At 37.6% G+C, this 21,245-nt stretch overlaps 1 long non-coding RNA gene across 1 annotated transcript in view; it reads left to right on the forward strand.

Moving 5' to 3' along the window:
* The first annotated feature begins 6,547 nt into the window (after positions 1 to 6,547).
* The window catches only part of LOC111097222, a 39,330-nt gene continuing 24,632 nt past the window's right edge, over positions 6,548 to 21,245 (forward strand). Inside the window, exons 1-2 of the long non-coding RNA XR_005362884.1 lie at positions 6,548 to 6,725; positions 14,953 to 15,022. This is a non-coding gene — a long non-coding RNA (uncharacterized LOC111097222). The remainder of the gene's footprint in view (positions 6,726 to 14,952; positions 15,023 to 21,245) is intronic.

Genomic DNA, 21,245 nt, shown 5'->3' on the forward strand with positions numbered 1-21,245 from the left:
AAGGCTTTAACTTATAACCCCAAGATCAAGAGTTACATGCTCCATTGACTGAGCCAGCCAGGCAACCCTTGTCAATTTTTAAATTGGGTTGTTTTCTAACCATTGATCTCTGAATTTTTTTATGTACTAAGGTATAGAGCTTTCATTGAATATGTGATTTGCAAAAATTTTCCATTGGTCTGTATCTTTTTATTAGCAGTCATTTTAATAACAAGAGTTTGAAATTTGGATAAAATTTAATTTGTTTCTTTTTTGGGTTGTGCTTTTAGTGTCATGTCTATAATTTCTTCTCCTAACTTAGGTCAAGATTTTCCCCATATTTCCTAAAAGTTTTATGTTTTGTATTTATATATGTGCTCCATTTTGATTTTAATTTTTATACAAGGGATAATATTTAGGTCAAAGTTGTTTTTCTGCATATGGATTATCAACCAATTGTGTTGGAATAGTTTTTTTTTTTATTTAAATTCAATTAACCAACGTATAGTACATCTTTAGTTTCAGATGTAGAGTTCAGTAGTTCATCAGCTGCATGTAACACCCAGTGCTCATCACATCGTGTGCCCTCCTTAATGCCCATCACCCAGTTACTCCATCCCCCCCACCTCCTCTCCAGCAACCCTCAGTATTTTTCCCATAGTTAAGAGTCTTTCATGGTTTGTCTCCCTTTGATTGCCTCCTGTCTTCCTTCCCTTCCCCTATGATCCTCTGTGCTGTTTCTTATATTCCTCATGTGTGTGAAACCATGTGATAATTGTCTTTCTCTGATTTATTTTGCTCAGCATAATACTCTCCAGTTCCATCCAAGTCAATGTAAATGTTAAGACTTCATCCTTTATGGTGACTACTATTCCATCTTTATCCTTTCATCTGTTGTTGGATATATGAGCTCTTTCCATATTTTAGCTATTGTAGACATTGTCGCTATAAACATTGAGGTGCAGATACCCCTTCAGATCACTACATTTGTATCTTTGGGGTAAATACCTAGTAATACAATTGCTGGGTTGTAGGGTAGCTCTATTTTCAACTTTTTGAAAAACCTCCATTCTGTTTTCAGAGCGTCTGCACCAGTTTGCATTTCCTCCAACAGCGTAAGAGGGTTCCCCTTTCTCTACATCCTCACCAACATCTGTTGTTTCCTGACTTGTTAATTTTAGCCATTCTGACCAGTATGAGGTGGTATCTCATTGTGGTTTTGACTTGTATTTCCCTGATGCCCAGTGATGTTGAAAATTTTTTTTTCATGTGTCTGTTGGCCATTTGTATGTTGTCTTTGAAGAAATATCTGTTCATGTCTTCTGCCCATTTCATGATTGGATTATTTATTCTTTGGCTGTTGAGTTTGATAAGTTCTTTATAGGTTTTGGACACTAGCTCTTTATCTGATAAGACATTTACGGATATCTTCTCCCATTCTGTTGGTTGTCTTTTGGTTTTGTTGACTGATTCCTTTGCTGTGCAAAAGCTTTTAATCTTTATGAAGTCCCAGAAGTTCATTTTTGCTTTTGTTTCCTTTTTGTGTGAAAATGCCCTTGGAGCAATTTGAAAAGACTATCTTTTCTCCATTGCATTTTCTTTATACCTATTAAAAATGAGCCATATTTCTGAGTGTTTTCTATTTCATTGATCTGTGTGTCTATAATTTGACTGGTATCACACTGTCTTGATTATCGTTGCTTTATTGTACAATCTTAATAGGTAGTATACTGGATATTGAATTCTGGGTTGATAGTTATTTTTGTTAACTTTAGTAATGTTTCTAGTTCTTTCTGGACTCCATTATTTCTACTGAGAAGTCTGTAGCCTTTCAATTTGTTGTTCCCTATAAATAATACATATTTTTTCTTGGCATTCACTACGTTTTTTCTTTGTGTTTGGTTTTTAGCAGTTTACAATTTTTCTGAATGGAAATTTCTTTGGGTTTCTGTTTTTGGGGTTTGCTGAATGTTAATCCTCTTGATATTATCCCCCAATTCCTGAAGCTTTGCTAATATTCAATCTTCTGTCCATTATTTGGATTGGATAATTTCTATTGTCCAGGTATCAAGCTCTTCTTTACTTGATTATTATTCTGTTATTGAACCCATCTAGTGGCTTAAAAAATTAACCTGTTTTTTTCAATTTCCATTTGTTTCTCATGTATACATCTTATTTGTTATGAGACTGTATATCTTTTCATCCATTTTGAGTTTTTGGAACATTTCTATAATTGCTGTATTAACAGTTTTTGCCAAATATTTACAACACATTTATCATCACAGTGATAGCATCTGGTGATTGTCTTTCTTCATGCTAGTTGAGTTTTTCCTGGTTCTTCTTATGCCAAGGAAATTTGGATTGTATCCAGGATATTTTGATGCTATGTGATGAAACTCTAAGTCTGCTTTAAGTCCCATGAAAAATGCTTGTTTTTGTGTCAGCATCCAGCTAACCCAGTTGATTTCAGACAAATATTTTGTGTCTTGTTGTTTTAATGATAGTTCCTTTTTTTAAAAAAAGATTTTATTTATTTATTCATGAGAGATACAGAGAGAGAGGCAGAGAAATACGCAGAGGGAGAAGCAGGCTCCATGCAGGGATCCCGATGTGGGATACTGTGATCAGACCCTGAACCAAAGGCAGATGCTCAACCGCTGAGCCTCCTAGGCATCCTTGGTAGTTCTTTTTAAAAATCCTTTGCTGTGCTTTTCTAATCTGTCCCGTGTGGATACCACTCAGTGACTAGTATAGGACCCATGTGGTGATATATTATTTAGTTCATTTCTTAAAGCTTTGGAATGCTTTTAAGGATCAGATCCACACATATACTGATCAGGATTGAGTCTAGGAATCAAAAGATAATTTTATGGCATTATTAGCCTAATCTCTTCCCTTCCACAACTTCTGAGGTACTTTCCAATCTGGCCTAGTCCTTTGCATCCTCTGTACAGAAAACTGGACAGACAGAGGTTTACTCTACTCTCTTGGAGTCAGAGCTCTTTTGATCAGAGTGGAACATTTCCCTGCTTCAGAATTTTAGGCACCTGCATATGCCTCTAACTTCTGCCACAGTCAGTGCTGCTACTCCCAAGGGGTTGCCTTGGGACCAGAGGTAAGAGGATGGAGGGGAAAAAAGAAAAAACAGAGCTCCTTCATGCTCTTTCCCCTTCCTCTAGGCAGAACTAGAAGGCTTCAGGAGCTCTTTGTCTGTGTGCCAAGTGCTCACTGTTGGAGTTTGGGTTACTTTTAAATCTAGGCTAGGGGATCTGGAGGGAAAGTTGGTAAACTCAGCTTCAGTGTTTTGGTACTTCAAATTTTGTTGTTCTGTTTCAGCCTATTATTGACTTTTTTTTTTTTAAAAAAAGATTTTATTTATTTAATCATGAGAGAGAGAGAGAGAGGCAGAGACACAGGCAGAGGGAGAAGCAGGCTCCATGCAGGGGGCCTGACTTCAATCCCAGGTCTCCAGGATCACACCTGGGCTGAAGGCGACACTAAACTGCTGAATCACTTGAGCTGCCCTATTATTGACCATTTTAAAAAAGACTTTATTATTTAGAACAGTTTGAGATTCACCACAAAATTGAGAGAAAGATACAGATTTCCCATATGCTCCCTGCCACACATGCATGCATGGCTTTCCCCATTATCAACATCACTCACTAGAATGGTACATTTGTTAAAATTGATGAACGTGCATAGACACATCATAATCTGTCAAAGCCCATAGTTTATCTTAGGGTTTATTCCTGGCATTGTACATTCTATGGATTTGGAAAATTTATATGACATGTATCTATCATTATGTTATCATACAGAGTATTTTCAGCGTATTAAAAAAAAATCCCCTGTGCCTCATTTATTCATTCTTCCCCCATCCCCTGACAAACACTGATCTTTCTATTGTTTCCATAGTTTTGCCTTTGTCATGTAGTTGGAATCATACAATGTGTAACCTTTTAAGACTGGCTGCTTTCCCTTAGTAATTTGCATTCAGGATTCCTCTGTGTCTTTTCATGGTCTGATAGCTCATTTCTTTTAAGTGCTAAATAATAATCCATTGTTTGGATGTACCACAGATTATTTACCCAGTCACCTACTGAAGGATATTTTGGTTGCTTCCAAGTTTTGGTAATTCTGAATAAAGCTGCTATAAATATCTCTGAATAGGTTTTTATGTGGACACAAATTTCAGCTCCTTTGGGTAAATGCCAAGGAACATGATTGCTGGATCATATAGTATGTTTAATTTTGTAAGAAAGCACCAACTTTCTTCCAAAGTAGCTGCATCATTTTGCATTCCCACCTGCAATATATGAGTTCCTACTGCACCACATTAGTGTTGTCAGTATCTGGATTTTGGCCATTCTAATAGATGTGTAGTGGTATCTTGTTTTAGTTGCATTCCCCTGATCACATATGATATGGAACACCTTTTCATATACTTATTTTCCATCTGAATATCTTCTTTGATAAGATACAGGTTAAGGTCTTTGGCCCATTTTTAAATTGGATTGCTTATTTTCTTATTGAGTTTTGAATACATGTATTTTGAATAGCAAAACTTTATCAGATTAGCATTTTGTAAATATTCTTCCCAGTCTGTGGCATGCCTTCTCATTCTCTTTTCTCAGTGACTTTCACAGAATAAAAGTTTTTAATAAAATCTAGCTTATCAATGATTTTTTTCATGAATCATGTTTTTGGTGTTATATCTAAAAGTTGTTGCCAAATCCACTGTCATCTGGGTTTTCCCTTATGTTATTTCCCAGGAGTTTTAAGGTTTTGTGCCTTATATTAAAGTCTATGATCCATTTTGAGTTAGTTTGTGTGAAGGGTGTAAGATCCATGTGTAAATACTTAAAAGAAAAAATGGTGCTGAGTATTGTGTCATGTGACTAATGGGTTCAACACGAGTTGCGTTTTAGGAGTGAGGCAAAATGTAACCTGCTATTTATCAACTCTTGTGCACAGCACCTTGTATATCACATTTAATAATATTTGGTATCACATTTAATAATATTTGGTTGATTCAGGGTTGGGTCTCTAGGGAGCAAGCCTAGACTTTGGGTCCCAATTAATTGAATCACAAGCAACTCTCAGTCTTTCTCTAAGAATATACTGGTGGGAAATCTCTATATTGAGCAGTATTTCTCCCATAACACTTGGATGATTTTGAATGACTGTGATCCTTGGTGGGATAAATTTGTGTACAGAGGGTGAAGAGATCTGTTACCACTGATAGGTTTACAGGTTTTTTTTACCCAGTCTAGGGACTAGAGTTGTATAAACACTAATTCTGTGGGCTTACCATTTTAGTTTCCAGATAAGTTGCGTGATTGACAAAGGTTGTCTGTGGGAAAATATGTGCTATTACTCATTTTAGCACCTCAGAGAAAAAAAAAAGTTTACGTAGGCTCTTAGGAGTAAGCCCAGAGTTTACACTGGGCTTTGTATCCTTTTGCATAATGTGGTGTTTATAGTTCTCATTCAAGTCCCTCTTCATTCTTGAAGACCTCACTGCCCCTGGGAAGCTCCGTGCCTTGCCATTGCCTCCCTTTCTGCACTCAGCTCCTAAGTTCAGGGTCTCAACATGGACAGACCACTCTCTGTTTCTTCTTCCTCCATCTTTAAATCCTTAAATCCTGGATTTCTTCCAAATCTTTGTTCAAATCCCTAAAGCTTGGTTTTTCCATCAAGAATGCCCTGATTTGGTCTAGGGCACTGTGTAGAATGCAAAGGAGAAAGTTCACTATCAGAACTATTCTTAACCCTCTGCTTTGTTTGATCTGTACCTCAAAATCACTTGGCATTATTTCCCTTAAATCCAAGGAGAAACTAGAAGTAGCCTGAACTATAGTACCTAATCTGTTTTTCTATTATGATTAGTTTTTCTCAACTAGACAATAAGCTCCTCAAAGGTGTTCATCTTCAATTCCTCAAAACAATTTGTTCAAGCAGCTTCAGTGCCCAAATACTTAATGTTAATTTTCCTATATGAGTATCAGGAATAAAGATGGATTTTGGGTAAAATATCTCCGATGATTCTGGGTATTTCATGAAGAACTAGATGTACTTAGTAAAATAAGTTTAAACTCAGTGAATATATGTTGAATGAATGAAAACAATAAGCAGAAATTATTATAAATGACATGGATAAATCCAGAACATGTCACATTTTCATACTTACATTTGATGATCATGTTTTATTGTCTTTCATCTTGTGACTCATCCTCAGATTATTAGCTTTTGGAGTCATCTGTAGTTGGATAAACCAGGGAATGATATACTGCAATTTTTGGATTTTATTAGAAGATTTTCCTTTTGTTAACTATTAAGAACTTTCTTGAGGTAAGAGTCCATTTCTCAATAAATTATTTTATAATTCTCCTGGGGGCATTTTCTTTGTAGTGCTTTCTTTCTTTCTTTCTTTCTTTCTTTCTTTTCTTTCTTTCTTTCTTTCTAGATTTATTTATTTATTTATTTATTTATTTATTCATTCATTCATTCATTTATTTATTTTCAGAGAGAGCACTAGCAGGAAGGGCAAAGGAAGAAGGAGAGAAAATCTCAAGCAGACTCTGCACCAAGCTTGGAGCCCCATGCAGGGCCTGATCTCACAACGCTGAGATCACAAGTCCAGTTGAAACCAAGAATCTGATGCTCAAGTGACTGTGCCACTCAGGCACCTTCATAGTGCATTTTCAACGAACAATTTGTATTCATCAGTATTAACAAATCAGGTGAATAAAAATATTAATCTTTGCACTGTATTCACATAAATGAACTTTGGTAAAATTTACAGGGATAAATGGAAGTACTTATTTCTGTATAATTGGGTAGTTATTATTAAGAGGTTACCATAATGACTTCAAAGGATTCTTAAAAACTTTCAGAGAGTAAAATTTTGAAGTTTTGTGCAGCTCTTTTGGACATCCTCTAATTTAACAAGAGAGTTCTACTTATATAATTTACACAAATAGATTTTGGGTAAAAAGGGGAAACTTTTCAATTCTGAACAATTTTATCCTTTAGTATCACATTTAGATTTGAGATTCAATATAGAAGTTGTGGGACGGTTCAAGATTTGTGACTTACCATCTTCCAGCAAAGTATAAAGGGTTGTAGCAATTTTTTAAAATGGGGTAAAAGAGGTATACCTCTTTTTTTCATGTGGTCGGTAATTCCAACCTTCTGAAAAGCTCAATTAATTTGAAATCTAAATTTAGTAATCCACTCAATGTGTAAAATTTATAAGGGAGTTCTGTCAGCAGATGTATGCTCTCTTTAGTGCTGACTTTACAACCTGCATCTCCCTCTGAATTCCATGAAAACAACAACACAAGTGCACAACTTTATTAAGACTCTAAAATTGGGCAATATAGACAAGTGTAAATATGTAGTTTGTAGATAATTATAATTATCCTGAGCTGTGTGAGAAGCATCTAATGCCTTTCCTTCTCAGGGCTCAGTGTTCTGTAGGGAATCTAATAGAAAAAATAGCACAAAGGGATTAAGGAGTGGTGGGAAGAGAAAAAGAGTTTCAGATTTGGTATCTTTTCTGGTGAGCACAGGGACAGAAAGGAAACTAAGTTTGCTTTTCATAAATACCCCTTACTGTCTCTCCAACAAAATTTAAATGTTACACCTTGAGTTTTTCTATAAAAGGACTAACAAAACAGGTAGATCAATGAAAAGAACATAAATTTGGTGGCAGCCAAAATATACTTGAATTCCAGCTTGGCCATTAATCACTGGTGTGATTTTTAATTAGATCTTTAGCCATTTGACAGCAACCTTTTTGAACTTGGCCACAGCAACTTCTTGCAAGACACATCTATCAAGGCAAGGGAAACAAAAGCAAAAATTAACTATTGGGACTTCATCAAGATAAAAAGCTTCTGCTCAGCAAAGGAAACAATCAACAAAACTAAAAGACAACCTACAGAATGAGAGAAGATATTCACAAATGACATATCAGATAAAGGGCTAGTATCCAAGATCTATAAAGAACTTATCAAACTCAACACCCAAGAAATAAACAATCCAATCATAAAATGGGCAGAAGATATGAACAGACATTTCTCCAAAAAGACCTATACATGGCCAACAAGCACATGAGAAAATGCTCCACAACACTTGACTTCAGGGAAATACAAATCAAAACTACAATGAGATGTCACCTTATACCAGTGAGAATGGTTAAAATCAACAAGTCGGGAAACAACAAATGTTGGAGAGAATGTGGAGAAAGGGGAATCCTCTTGTACTGTTGGTGGGAATGCAAACTGGTGCAGCCATTCTGGAAAACAGTGTAGAGGTCCCTCAAGAAGTTAAAAATGGAGTTACCCTATGACCCAACAATTGCACTACTGAGTATTTACCCCAAAGATACTGATGTAGTGAAATGCTGGGACACTTGCTCCCCAACGTTCATAGCAGCAATGTCCACAATAGCCAAACTGTGGAAGGAGCCACAATGTCTTTCGACGGATGAATGGATAAAGAAGATGTGGTCTATATATATACAATATATTCTATTCTCTCTCTCTCTCTCTCTCTCTCTCTATATATATATATATATATATATATACAATAGAATGTTACTCAGCCATCAAAAAGGATGAATACCTACCATTTGCTTCGACATGGATGGAACTGGAGAGTATTATGCTGAGTGAAATAAGTCAATTGGAGAAGGACAATCATCATACGGTTTCACTCATATGTGAAATATCAGAAATCGTGAAAGGGATTACAAGAGAAAGGAGGGAAACTGAGTGGGGAAAAATTAGAGAGGAAGACAAATTGTGAGAGCCTCCTAACACTGGGAAACAAAGGGTTGTGGAAGGAGAGGAGAGTGAGGTGACTGGGTGACAGGCACTAAGGAGGACACTTGATGAGATGAGCACTGAATGTTCACTATATGTTGGCAAATTGAATTTGAATTAAAAAAAAAAGATCTTTAGCCATTTGAGACTCAGTTTCCTTAAATGTAGGATAAGGATGGACTCATTATTTTACCTACTCCCAAATTTGCTCAAATAGGCCCTAGTTGGGATATTGGCACTGTCATTCATCTGGTAGGTCAAGATTTTCTACCTTCCTTCCTTATATCCAGTTGGCCACCACAAGCTCTTTATTCACACTGCCAATGTCTTTGTTCTACTTGTAGTCACTCAGTGCTTGGACTTGTGCAATAGTTTCTTGTCATGCTCCCTCCTCAAAGAAGCCCTTTCTGATCTCCCCTGGTAGTTTATCACCTTCCTTTGCAACTCACATGAGCATCTTTTATGGTGCAGTATGTTCTCCTCATCAAGGTCTGTGTCATAGTCACCTTTGCAACCTGAGTCTTAGTTCAGTGCCTGAAACACAGTAGGAGCCCAGTAAATATTTGTTGAATGGGTAAATGACTCATTTTGCAGGTTTTTATATAACTAATCCATGGAAGAAGATAGGAATTAAATAAATGATACTTATTAATATGATTACTATTTTCTCTGGAAAGGTTTGTAAATCTTTAGTATGTTTTCAGGTGGCATCATGGTAATTATAGAAGTGATGTATTAATACAAGTATCAGTACCACTAATTAGTAAGTCAAACTTCTAAGCTGGGATACTCAAATTAGTTCATTTTTTTCTGCATCATATCAGATGCTAAATAATTTGCAAGGGGTCATCCATCCTTTGTGAATAAACACAGGGAAAACTCTGTGCCAGGAGGGCCCTAAGTTTGGTTGGAGTTGTCCAGCTTTTACTTTTTTTCCTTATGCTCCCCATGACAGAGAAAAATTCTTTTGGACCCATTGTACTTGTGGGGCTACTTAGAAAGTGGTCTTAAGTTATGTTTTCCTGGGATAATCAGGATGCATGAAATTTTACTCAAAATAAATCCAACACTTCACCAAAATTAAGGACAATTCTGTTAAGGAATGAGCTGGAAGTGGTTATATGGCAAAGTCCTGCCATGGTCATAGTGGTGGGAATAATCTTAACTAATTGGCAGGGCATACACCAGGATAGAAGGAGCATTGAGTTGGAGGGACTAGAGTAGGAGATGTGTGTCAGTGGAAGTTCTGAAATCACATTAAGGCCTTTGAGCAACTTTAGAGATAGGGAAGGGGAATTTGGCAAATTGAACACTAATAAAAAATAAATTTATAAAAAAAAGAATAATGAGATCAGTAGTATATATTACTTGAAAAAATTTGTGTAAAAATCTTTATCTAAGGAATAATCCTTTCCAATTCAGATCAGCATGAGGTAGAAGAAGTAAAAGGGAAGTAGAACAGTAAATCAAGATGGGGGGTTGGAGAAAAGGGGATTCAGATGGGGTCTGTGTGAAGATAATTCTGACCCATGGCTCATGAAGGGTTTTACCAGTTACTTACCAAGAAGGACTCAAGGTAATTTCACAATGACCCTATAGCGTGTGTTTGCGTGTGTATGAATAAATGAATTCATAGCTTAGAAAAATGCATGTGGTACATTTCAGAGGGTAGAATCAGTCATTTGCAGGAATTTTTTCTGTTATTAAGCTCAGAATATGAGTACTCATTGCAGGATCATTAACTTTAGTTTAATGGATCAACTGATGTGTACAGCCAACATTCAGAGCCTTAGAGAAGGGCTGAGAGAGCATAGTCTATTACAGTCTGTTGCCTGCATAAGATATAACTCTTTCTTGAAGGGCTGGTCATATGATTACCTGTCTAAAGATTAGATCGCTCCTACCCCTTTGTATTATAATTTGTACATGTAAACTGACAAGAGAAGGATATGATGCTGATGTGAATTTATAGATTAAATCTAAAATGTGGAATTCTAATCTCAGCTGTTTCTCTTCTCTGAATATTGTAAGCATTTAACATTCTCCTATGTACATTCCCTTTATCCAAATGAGAAGAAATCTGAACAGCTTAGAAAGAGTGTCTTGATACTCTGAACAACAACAAAAAAAAAACCCACAAAAAACAAAAAACTTTTAAAAAGTTGTTAGTGGATATTCGAAATCTTTTTAAACTGTTTGCTACCTGGATGTAGAATGCCATGTTTCTTAGATGAAGGTGGATCTTGCAGATTTGCTCTGTGTCATCACTCTGACCCTGAAGACTCTTTGATACCAAGACAAAGATGAAGGCAGAGTAGGAGAAAGGAATGAAATGAGTGACTCCAGGATGTTCTGTGCAAGGGGTTTCTTTGAAACAAATTTCCTTGCTTGATCTTGTTTTCCTGTAATTTTTTTTTTGAAAGAAGAGAACAACAAAGTAATTTTTCAACCTGAAGTTCTGACTGCCAGTTCATCACTACCTTACTGGAATGATCTCTGGCCTTCAGTGATATTGAGAAAGTCAAGGAATGATTTTAAACAAAAGGTCAATTTTTAAAGTATCATGAGAACTCATTATTTTTAATAGAGAGTATTATTATACACAGTTTGCGTATTCAATGTGCATAGTAGTGCTTTGATGAACATCTTTATAAAGTTCTTTAAGAGTTTCTTAGGACGGTCTGATAATTATTGGATCAAAGGGTATGAAATGTTTTTGAATCATTCTGACCAAGTGCTTTGCAAGAAGGGAGAATCCATTTTGCTAGCACTTTGATCAGCAGTGGATAAAGTTGTCTAGTTAATCATACTTTTTCAATATTAAACATAATTACTTTTAAAGCAATCATTTGTATTGAAGAGCCAGAATGTATTAATTGTGCTTATGGGTGCTTCATTCCACTTTTGACTTTGGCTTTTATTTTTAAAAATATTTATACTGAAGAACTAAGGAATTTTTCCACGTGTTAAGTCAGCAAGAGTGCTTAAACTGAGATCTTCTCACATAAACTAGAGTTCTTTCTGTTTACTTCTGTTAGATGAGTCTTGTCACTCATGTTTGGTTATAGGTGTGCCTGGTATCTTAGAAATTCATTTGAAATAGTGGAAGGGACAGGGTGCAGACTGGTGAGGAACTTAGATTCTGGACCCAGACTACCATTCATAACTGTGACCCTGGGCAAATTATTTAATCTACCTGTGTCTCAGTATTCTCTCATTAATAAAATAAGGATGACATTAGTACTTTCTTTATTGGGTTCTGTTGAGATTCAATATATGTAAAATGCTTAGAAGACCTCCTGACACACAAAGAACTAAACATGTGATATTACTGTTAGGAAGAATCTTCTCCTGAAAACTGCATTCAGGAACAATCAGGAGAAGAAGCAATCATGTTTTCCCATCCCAACTTGTTCAGTTTCTACCTTGAGGACCACTGAGCAAAGGTGGTTCATACCTGAAATAGCTATAAAGCCATTCCAAGATAAGTGGTCTTCCTTCTACTCTCCTCAAGTGGCAGAGAAGTTTAAGTGAAGGATTCTCCTGCTTTTAGTGGGAGGTTGGAAGGGCAGTGAAGCAAACAATTAAGTGCAGTAGATGCCATTGATACACTTCAAATTCCCTTTGCTTTGGAAAAGGCACATATAAATAAGGTAACATTATACATAATATATGTATGTGTTTGTATATATGTATATATATGTGTGTTATATATATGAATATAAATACATTATACACAATATAAATATATACACACACATGATATAAGTACATTATACACAATAGAAATATAAGTATATATACATTGTATATATGTGTATGTATACATTTATAAATTAAATAAATAAATATATACACACACATATATAATTGTGTGTGTGGGACAACTTGACCCATACTTAAATTCCGGGTAGCAAATTAAATGAGAATAAATTCAATGTGGTCTATAAACTTGGAGCATAAAAGTTGTTGGCTTCCCATTGAGGAAAACTTTTCTGTTAATAAGTGACAAAACTCACCATGGTGCTGCCATGCACAGAGATGTACTCCAATTTGCACACATGCAGAGTGTGTGTGTGTTGTGTGTCTCTAAGTATAAGAAGCCTAGAGAATGATGAAGAGTACCTTTCTTCCTCCAGAGATAAGTGTTGCTAAAATGAAGTTCTCTTGGCAGGCATGACCCTTAGCTAAAGAAAGAGGCAAGGTGTTCATTTTCAGTGCCTCTAGCTCTTCAGGATTAATTCCCTTCCCTGTATACCTCACCATCTCTGAACCTTTAGAGTTGCTTCCTTGTCTGTTCAGTTTCCTACCATAGCTCCCTAATAAGGTCTGCTTTCCCAGACACAGCCTTATGTAGTGCATTTCTTCTATTTTCTTCATTTTCAGCTTTTTCTCATTCTGTCTCCTGTTCTCTCATAACCATTCATGAAGACTACCAGATTTAGCAAATAAAAATTCAAGATGTCTAGTTAAACTTGAATTTCAGATAAATAGTATTAACTTTTTAGTTTCAGTGTGTCCCAGGTAATATTTGGGACTTCCTTGTACTAAATGTTATTCATTTTTTTAACCTGAAATTTGAACTTAACTAGGTATTACTGGAAACTAAAGTAAAGGGAATCTTTGTTATATAGTGAAAGAAAATTGAGCTAAGTTGTGTCCTATTGTTATATAGAAAGCAGAACTTATAAGTGATGGGCTTAGGTATTTAACTGAGGAGATCTCTAAAGTGTTGAAGGCACAGCCTGGTTTCTTCTTGCTGCTTATTGTAAAATGTGAGAGTAAAGAGAGAGATTGAGGGAAGAACTCTAAGCAAAAAAGAAAAAAGAACTGATTATTGAGAAAATTCTTAGCCTATTCATATTGCAAAGATGCAGTTAGGAGATTGTCAGGAAAGCATGCTCTGGAGAGAAAGCCTGGGGTGTGGCTCAGCAACCTTTCACTAATTCCTTGGAAGGATCAGAAGGTCCAAGTATTCAATCGTGTAGAGGTCCCTTTGAGGAGATTATGCATTCGACTCATGGATCCTTTCAGCCATCTCAGGAGAAATAAAAAATAGAGCCAAAATGATCTGAAAGGATCTGTGGAGCAGCCTTTCGTCTAATGGAGGGAATCCATAATACATATATGGTATACGCACAATGTTCTCGAGGACGTTCTGTCTTCAGAAGTACTGCCAACTTGGACTAAAAAGGATAGAGAAAAGAAGAAATGAAAGCTGCTATAGTCCAAAATTCTGCCTGCAGGAAATAGACTAGAAAAGTTACTCAGCTGCAAATATGATCTCCACTTCATGAAAAAAGGAAGAATAATCTAGGCAGCAGAGCTGTTTGTCCAGAGAGCAGAACCTCATGCCCAAGGATGGAAGTGGGGGCCCAGAGGATAAAGCTGAGAACCACAGAGGATTATTACCAGGCCTTGAAACCTAATTAATTTTTTCCAGTTCTATCTCAGTATTGCCTGGAACCAGTGATGATTCTTCTTCTTCTTCTTCTTCTTCTTCTTCTTCTTCTTCTTCTTTTTTTTCATTTTACCCCTCACCCTTACTTTTGAATGGGAATGACTATAATTGTTATCTTTTTTTTTTTTAAGACTTTGTTTATTCATTCATGAGACACACACAGAGAAAGCAGAGACACAGGCAGAGGGAGAAGCAATCTCCCTACGAGGAGACCAATGCAGGACTCGGTCCCCAAACCCTGGGATCACCACTTGAGCCAAAGGTAGACACTCAACCACTGAGCCACCCAGGTACTCCCATTGCCAAGATGTTTCTGATAACAACTCTGCATCAAGCACATTGCCTGGCCCATGTGAAGAATGAATGAGTCCATTCATTCATTAAAATGAATGGACTAAGCTCTCGTATTTGTTATATGTCTCACATCAATCCTGACTTCAGAAAGCAAAGTAGGCAGTTAATAAATACTGGTCAAATTAAATTGAATTAATCTGCCTTGTTGGTTCTTTTGCATATGATTACATATTAGAGAATAGAGAAATTCATGGCCTTTTAAAAACCATTAACTTATTTATAAATTCATTTATGCATTCATCTGTCAAATATATAATTGTTATCTTATGTCTGTCTCATCATTGTATTTTGGGGTCACATAACTTTTTTTTTTTTTTTTTACAGATCCACAGATAGAGAGGAATTTTGCTTCAAATGGATCATACTGAGACTTATGACCCATATAAAATTTAAAGTGAGATTTAGGACTTTTGAGTTGATGATACTTAGACTTTGAAATGCATTGCTGCTATAATAGATTGAGACACTCGGAAGTATTGTGATTGAGTGAATGTGTTTTCTATAAGATGTGAAAAAAAGCCTTTGGAGGCCAGAGAGCGAGCTGTGGTAGGCTGAACAGTGGCTTCCACAATTGTTCCAGTCTCAATTCCCAGAATATGTCAGTTTGTTACCTTATATGGCAGAAGGGACTTTGTAGATATGAATAAATTAAGAATCTACAAATGAAATTACCTTGAATTATCTTGAGGGGTCAGATAATCACAAGGGTCCTTATAAAGAAGAAGATACACAGATGGAAGCAGAGGTCAAAGAGTAGAGCGGATGCTATGCTGCTGGCTTTAAAGATAAAGAAGCCATGAGCCAAGGAATATAGGTGCCTTCTAGTAGTTTAAAAAAGTGGGGGAGGGGGCAAGGAAATAGATTCTTCCCTGGAGTCTCCAGATGAAATACAGCCATGCAGTAACAAATGACTTCTAACCTCCAGAATTGTATGATAACGTTATTAGTTTTGGTTTAAGTTGATAAGCTTGTGGTAATTTGTTATAGGAGCAATAGGAAACTGAGATATCTGGTGTCCTGTATCTTACCTGGCAACCTTAGTTCTGACTTGAACGAATTTCATTGGAGCTCTATTATGGGTCAGAAGCCTTATATACTTTAGCACATTTAATTCTTTCAACAACCTTGTGAGGCAGTAACTACTTTAAAGAGAAGAAAAATGAAGTTCAGAGCTGGTAGTAGCAGAATATAATTTCACCCCAGATCTGAAGGATTGGGAAGTCTATTTGTTTGATTCTTTCTCAGTTTCTTCTTTCTTTTCCTTCTTCTCCTCCCTATTATTATTAACGCCAGCACAGTATTGTCTATGAACTGTATATTACTAGGGCAAAGAAGGTTTCTGATCCATCCTGATCCAGTGAGTTGGGTGTCTCCTTTCCTTATGCACAGAGACACCTTTACCTATAGAATATTTTATTGATTTCCATCTAAGGAACATTCCAATATAAACTAATGAGCTTTTGAATAAATAAATTTTCCACCACAGTCAAAATGCATATTCAAAAGTCTATACTCATAGATCAACTACACATTCTTCAATGCCAAAATGTTCTGGATTGCTCTGCAAGCAAAGAAAATGATCCAAGATTATAAACTTCAACAAATGAGCCAAAACAATTAGTTTCCTTAGACAATTAAATAAGATAATAAGCCAAAAATGCTCCATAATCAGGCTGGTATAGAAGCAAATTTACTACCTTTATTAGCAGCTTGCTTGCTGATTTCTTTTTGAACTAATGAACATCTTAAATAGCTCAGCGGAAAAACAACCCAAATGCTGCAGGTTCAGACTACTGCTAACCAAGGAGCTGTTGCTTAATTGGGAATGGCCAGCTGCATATATTACTTCTTTTCATTTTCAACCTGAAGTAATTCTATCGCCTTCTTCCTGCTCGCCCCTCTGCTCCCCTACTTCCACCCAGTCCTCTACTAAAATCCCATAAGTGCTGTCTTGGAAGAAAATCCCACAGAGCTTCCAGCAGACTGAAATATTATTTATGTAACTGCCACTGTATCAGCAAAGGGTGGGCAGCTGGAGGGGTGTCACATGCAAGCTGGTTGGGGGCCAGGAACCCCAAGGGGAAGGGCCATGGCACTGGTAAATTGCATACTATAGATTTCACCACAGCAAACTTGCTGTGAACTCACTGTCATTTTTCAAAGGCGAGCAGCTTTCTCCCTTCTTCCCGGTACTTTTCACTGTATCAGTTAATTATGAAAAACACTGAACGCAGAGCTTAGGAATTATTTTTTGCTGTGTTATTAGAATAAGACTATACTCTCAGTATGTGGTCTCTGAATGTCCCAGAGTCCAGTTGGATGATTGAATTGTGAACTTTTGTGGAGGTCGTGAGACTGGGTAGTTCACGGGTCAATTAGTCTTTTTGCATTTTGACTGATTCAAACAATTGTTTTGTTTAGAATAACAAATGTTATTCTAGAAATGCACACATTTTTGTTTAGTAATTTAGTAATAAATGTACTAGAAATACAAAGTCCTCTGTAGTGACATTACAGTGAGGGAGGAAGGAGGAATTTGTATCTGGCAGATGTGTTCACTCTGAACAGTTGATCTCCAGATCACAGGTCACCAGGGCAGCCCTTGATGTAACAAGGATAAGTCCATTTTGCTTCTGTGTATCTGGGAAGTATGCATTGGGTAGGAAAGAGTTAACTTTTTCGTCCTAACAAGTGATTAAAAGAACTACCACAGACCTGGGGATGTGGGGATAATTATGAAGTTAATGTTTCCCTTCCTAATGGAAACAGTCTGGATAAATGGTAGCAATGGGACTTCTGCAACCTGTACCTTCCACAGACTCGGCACTTTTACGTGAGACTGTGTTGTTTGTAAAAGCCAAGACAAGTAATGCCTTTTTTTAGGTTTTGAACTTGATGTTTTGAAACTTACTGAGAACATTTCAGGTACTTATTAAGGATATATAAAGAACAAAACAAAATTGGATAGATAGAATCTATAGCCATGGCTCCCAACTTTGGGGTGCATGAGAATTATAGGCGGGAGGGTGGTGATAGGGATGGTTGTGTATGTGTGTGGGAGCTTGTTAAAAATGTAAACTCTTAAGTTTATTAAAAATGTAGACTTCAGAAAATCTGATTTAATAGGTTTGGGGTGGGGAGCTAGGAATTGCATTTTAATATGCAGACTCAGAAGGAGATAATGGGCTTAGGGGCCAGCAGGTCAGCACTTATGAAAATGGCTTGGTTTACCTGGGTATAGTATCATACTAAGATATAAAAGAATGTGTGAAATTATGGTCCCTGATGAGAAATCATTAATTTTTAATTTTGTGATGTTAAATAAGAATCCCTTTGCCCGGCTTGCAAAGTGTACAGCTTAAGAGACAGTACAGCTTAGTGGACATCACAGGCCCTGGCTTCAATTCCTAAGTGATTCACTATGTGTGTAACTTTGGGTTGAGTGCCTCAATTTTCTCATCATAGCATTTATTTCACAGTGTTTTTATGTACTAATGGCTAATGATTATAGAGATGACAGTATAGAGAACCTGTGTGAACTGTGGTTTTTAAGCACTGAACATATATTAGCTCATTTAAAACCCTATTACACATGTGCTGTTGTGTTTGAAGCCACATGGTCAGAGTGACAAGACTGGTTCACATCCAAGTGGGATGACTCCAGTGCTCTCTTTCATCATCATCTCCTTTACTATTCTGCTTTGTAATAAAGCATTAGCCCTTCTTCCTCTTCTTCCTCTTGCCTGTCTTTTAGCTCCAAGTGAGCTCAACTTAATCCCTGTTAAGTAAAATGTCATTTAGTTCATTGAGAAACATGTATTCTGGATGTATATGTATTTCTACAGGTCCAGGTGATGATGCAGGAAAGAAAAACCAGCATTGTGACTCTCAAACGGGTGGCTTTTCAGCTGAGTCCTTTGCATTTCTAAGTGCTCTAAAGTGTCTGCTGTCAGAAGTCAGCTGTCAGAGAAGGGACAAATTGATTGTGGCTCAGCTCAACCATTTCTATGAATTCTCCTGGGCTTTGCTTGTCTAGGAGGGAAAGGACTGGGTCCACCTCTTTCCAGAAGATAAGAAGGCAAAGTTCTTGCTAGCTATAGCACAGTTCTTCCTGGAGGTGTCCTTTGGGAGCCTTGGAGGTAAGTGAGGTCAAGGGCCACATAACTGTAGCAGCTACAGTTTGAATGTGCCAGGTCCACCACTCAAGCATTTCCCAGACATTCACATTTAATGGTTTCTGTAACCCACACTTATTTTTAGGACCAACCCCTTTTCCTTGGCCCCTCCACCTATGCCCTCTGCACTTGTGAAGAGACTATTGCACACTTGGTGATGGGTTGTTATAAAGCTGCCCTCTGGCCACTCATCTTTTTGTCTGGTCCCTGGCCAGGCTATACTCGCAGGACTACCAGCCCTCTTCTTTGCCCTGCCCTGCTTTCCTAGCACCACCTGTGTCCTGCTAGGCAGGAGCAGCTTCTCCTTAAATGCTTGCTTGAAGGAATAGATCTTATTTTGCTGAGGTGATTGTGTTTCCTTCTTTTTTGCTTGCCTGCTTTTCTGTCACCAGATTGCTCTGGGAGCAGTGATGCTCTTAATTAAGCTGAGATCTGAAGTGCTTAAAATGCAAAATTCATGGGCAAGCTGGCTGATGCCTGAGGCTAGAAAAGGATGCTCTTCACTTCCAGAACCTTAGCTGTGTCACCCTTACCATAAGAGCTCCTTCATACTAATGGAGCCAGGTACTTGACCAAAGAATGAGATTCATCCTAGGTGAGGGAAGCTTCTATGTGATAAGACTGTATCTCCTCCACACCAGCTGGGAGCTTTGGGGCTGTATTCAACAATGAGGAGAAACCCTGTGGGGTATCTAGTACATGAGGGTACCCCAAGTTCATGAGAAGATGAATCTATGAGGTCACAGAGAAATCTCCAAGCAGGGTAATTCTGTTTTTTAGTAAAGATGTGAAACTGAGAATTCCAGTGTGGACCTGGAGATGACAAGCAAATGGGAAAGTTACATCTAGCTCTGGGAAAACCTACAAATTAGGCAGAAATTATCTTTAATACTTTAGCCCATTCCCATTGCTCAACACATAGGTTTTTCCAAGTTCCCTTCAACCTCTCATTTTCCAACATATGACAAAGAAACATGACCATCTCAGAGGTGGTCCCATCACAGGGCTTTTTTCAACTAACCACCTGCTGCTGCTCATCTCTCAACTGGGCAGGTGTTCATAAGCATGCACGATACCTCTGGTCCCTCCCTTTGTTGTAAGAGCAGAGATTTGTCTGTAGGAGGGAAGGATGAGAACTGTGGCTGTGGTGTGGGAGCCCAGATCACCCCCTTAGTTTTCTATTTTGCTCCTGCTTAGACCCAATTGAGCTGGACTTGGTATGACCTCGGCATATATATGAATTGTTTTTGTGTCTACTAAAAAAAAAGTACACCTGCTGAGTGAACCACTTATTAAAAAAAGGTGCCCACTTTAGGCAGACCAGTTAGAAAAAGGTACCCCTTCGGATACTGGCACAGTCTTGCCTTGGCCATTGCTTGGCTTGCAGAAAGGAATTGAGTTTCCCACTCATGTGTGTCTGGACTGTGTGCCCTTGTGCAGGGAACAACCTGTATAACAGTTCAGGGCATCTCTGGCTCTTGGCCTGAGTGCAATGGGAAGGACTTTAAGTCTGTTTTTTTTTGTTGTTGTTGTTGTCATTCCTGTACCATCTGTGTCCTGGATCTTTCAGCTTCTCTTCATTTTTAGCTCAACTGAAAATGCACCTTTTGTGCACTGGAGTCTAAACCCACCCTTGGTCATTTTAGAAGTTCCAGTTAGTAGGTAGCTTTGGTCCACTAGTCAGATGATTAGAATGTGACAGAGATGGCAGATCTTCTGCATTTCTTGTCTCCAGAACACAACTGAATAAGTAGGAGTAAGCCATCAACAGCATCTCAATGACTTCTTCATACTATTTATGAAACAAACATTTTTCAGTCAGGGCATGCAGGGAGCAGCAATGCACCTTGTCCTTCAGAACACTGAGTTGCTGACTAGTTCTGAGTAATTTCAGCCCTGAATTCTGTGTAGCCCTGTCACTGCTGAACTGGTGTCAGAGCATGGTGCCTTCTCCTGGCTGTTGGATTATTCTCTAGGCATTATGGGTACTGGCCCAGTAGACCTTGATTCTATTCATCCAAACCATTTTTTATTTTGAAAAGAAACACTGGTAAAGAAACACTTCTCTCTCACTGAAAATGCGTCCTGAGTAGTAGCTGCTTATTATTGCAATATCCTGGATCCACCTGCAGCTCTGCTCTGTCCTAGTGACACAGCCAGCCTGTGAAAACTGTGAAGCACAGTATATAGGCTTTTTGGGCCTTCCTCACTTAAAGTGGTTGTTTTTCTCCTAGGACTCCTCTCCTTGCTCTTGGCCCCAGTCCAGGTCCTTTTCTTATCCTTACCTGCAGGCGTACTGATCTCTGGGAGGGAATTACTGGATAAACTAGGGGTTAACTGATAATGACAAGAGGTTTACCTCCTCATGGGGTGCTGGCATTTTAAATTGGAGACTTGCTCCAAATGAATGAGATTGTAATCATTGAAAGAAAAGCAGTGTTC

This window comes from Canis lupus, chromosome 8 (assembly GCF_011100685.1).
Source record: "Canis lupus familiaris isolate Mischka breed German Shepherd chromosome 8, alternate assembly UU_Cfam_GSD_1.0, whole genome shotgun sequence".
NCBI classification, from domain to species: domain Eukaryota; kingdom Metazoa; phylum Chordata; class Mammalia; order Carnivora; family Canidae; genus Canis; species Canis lupus.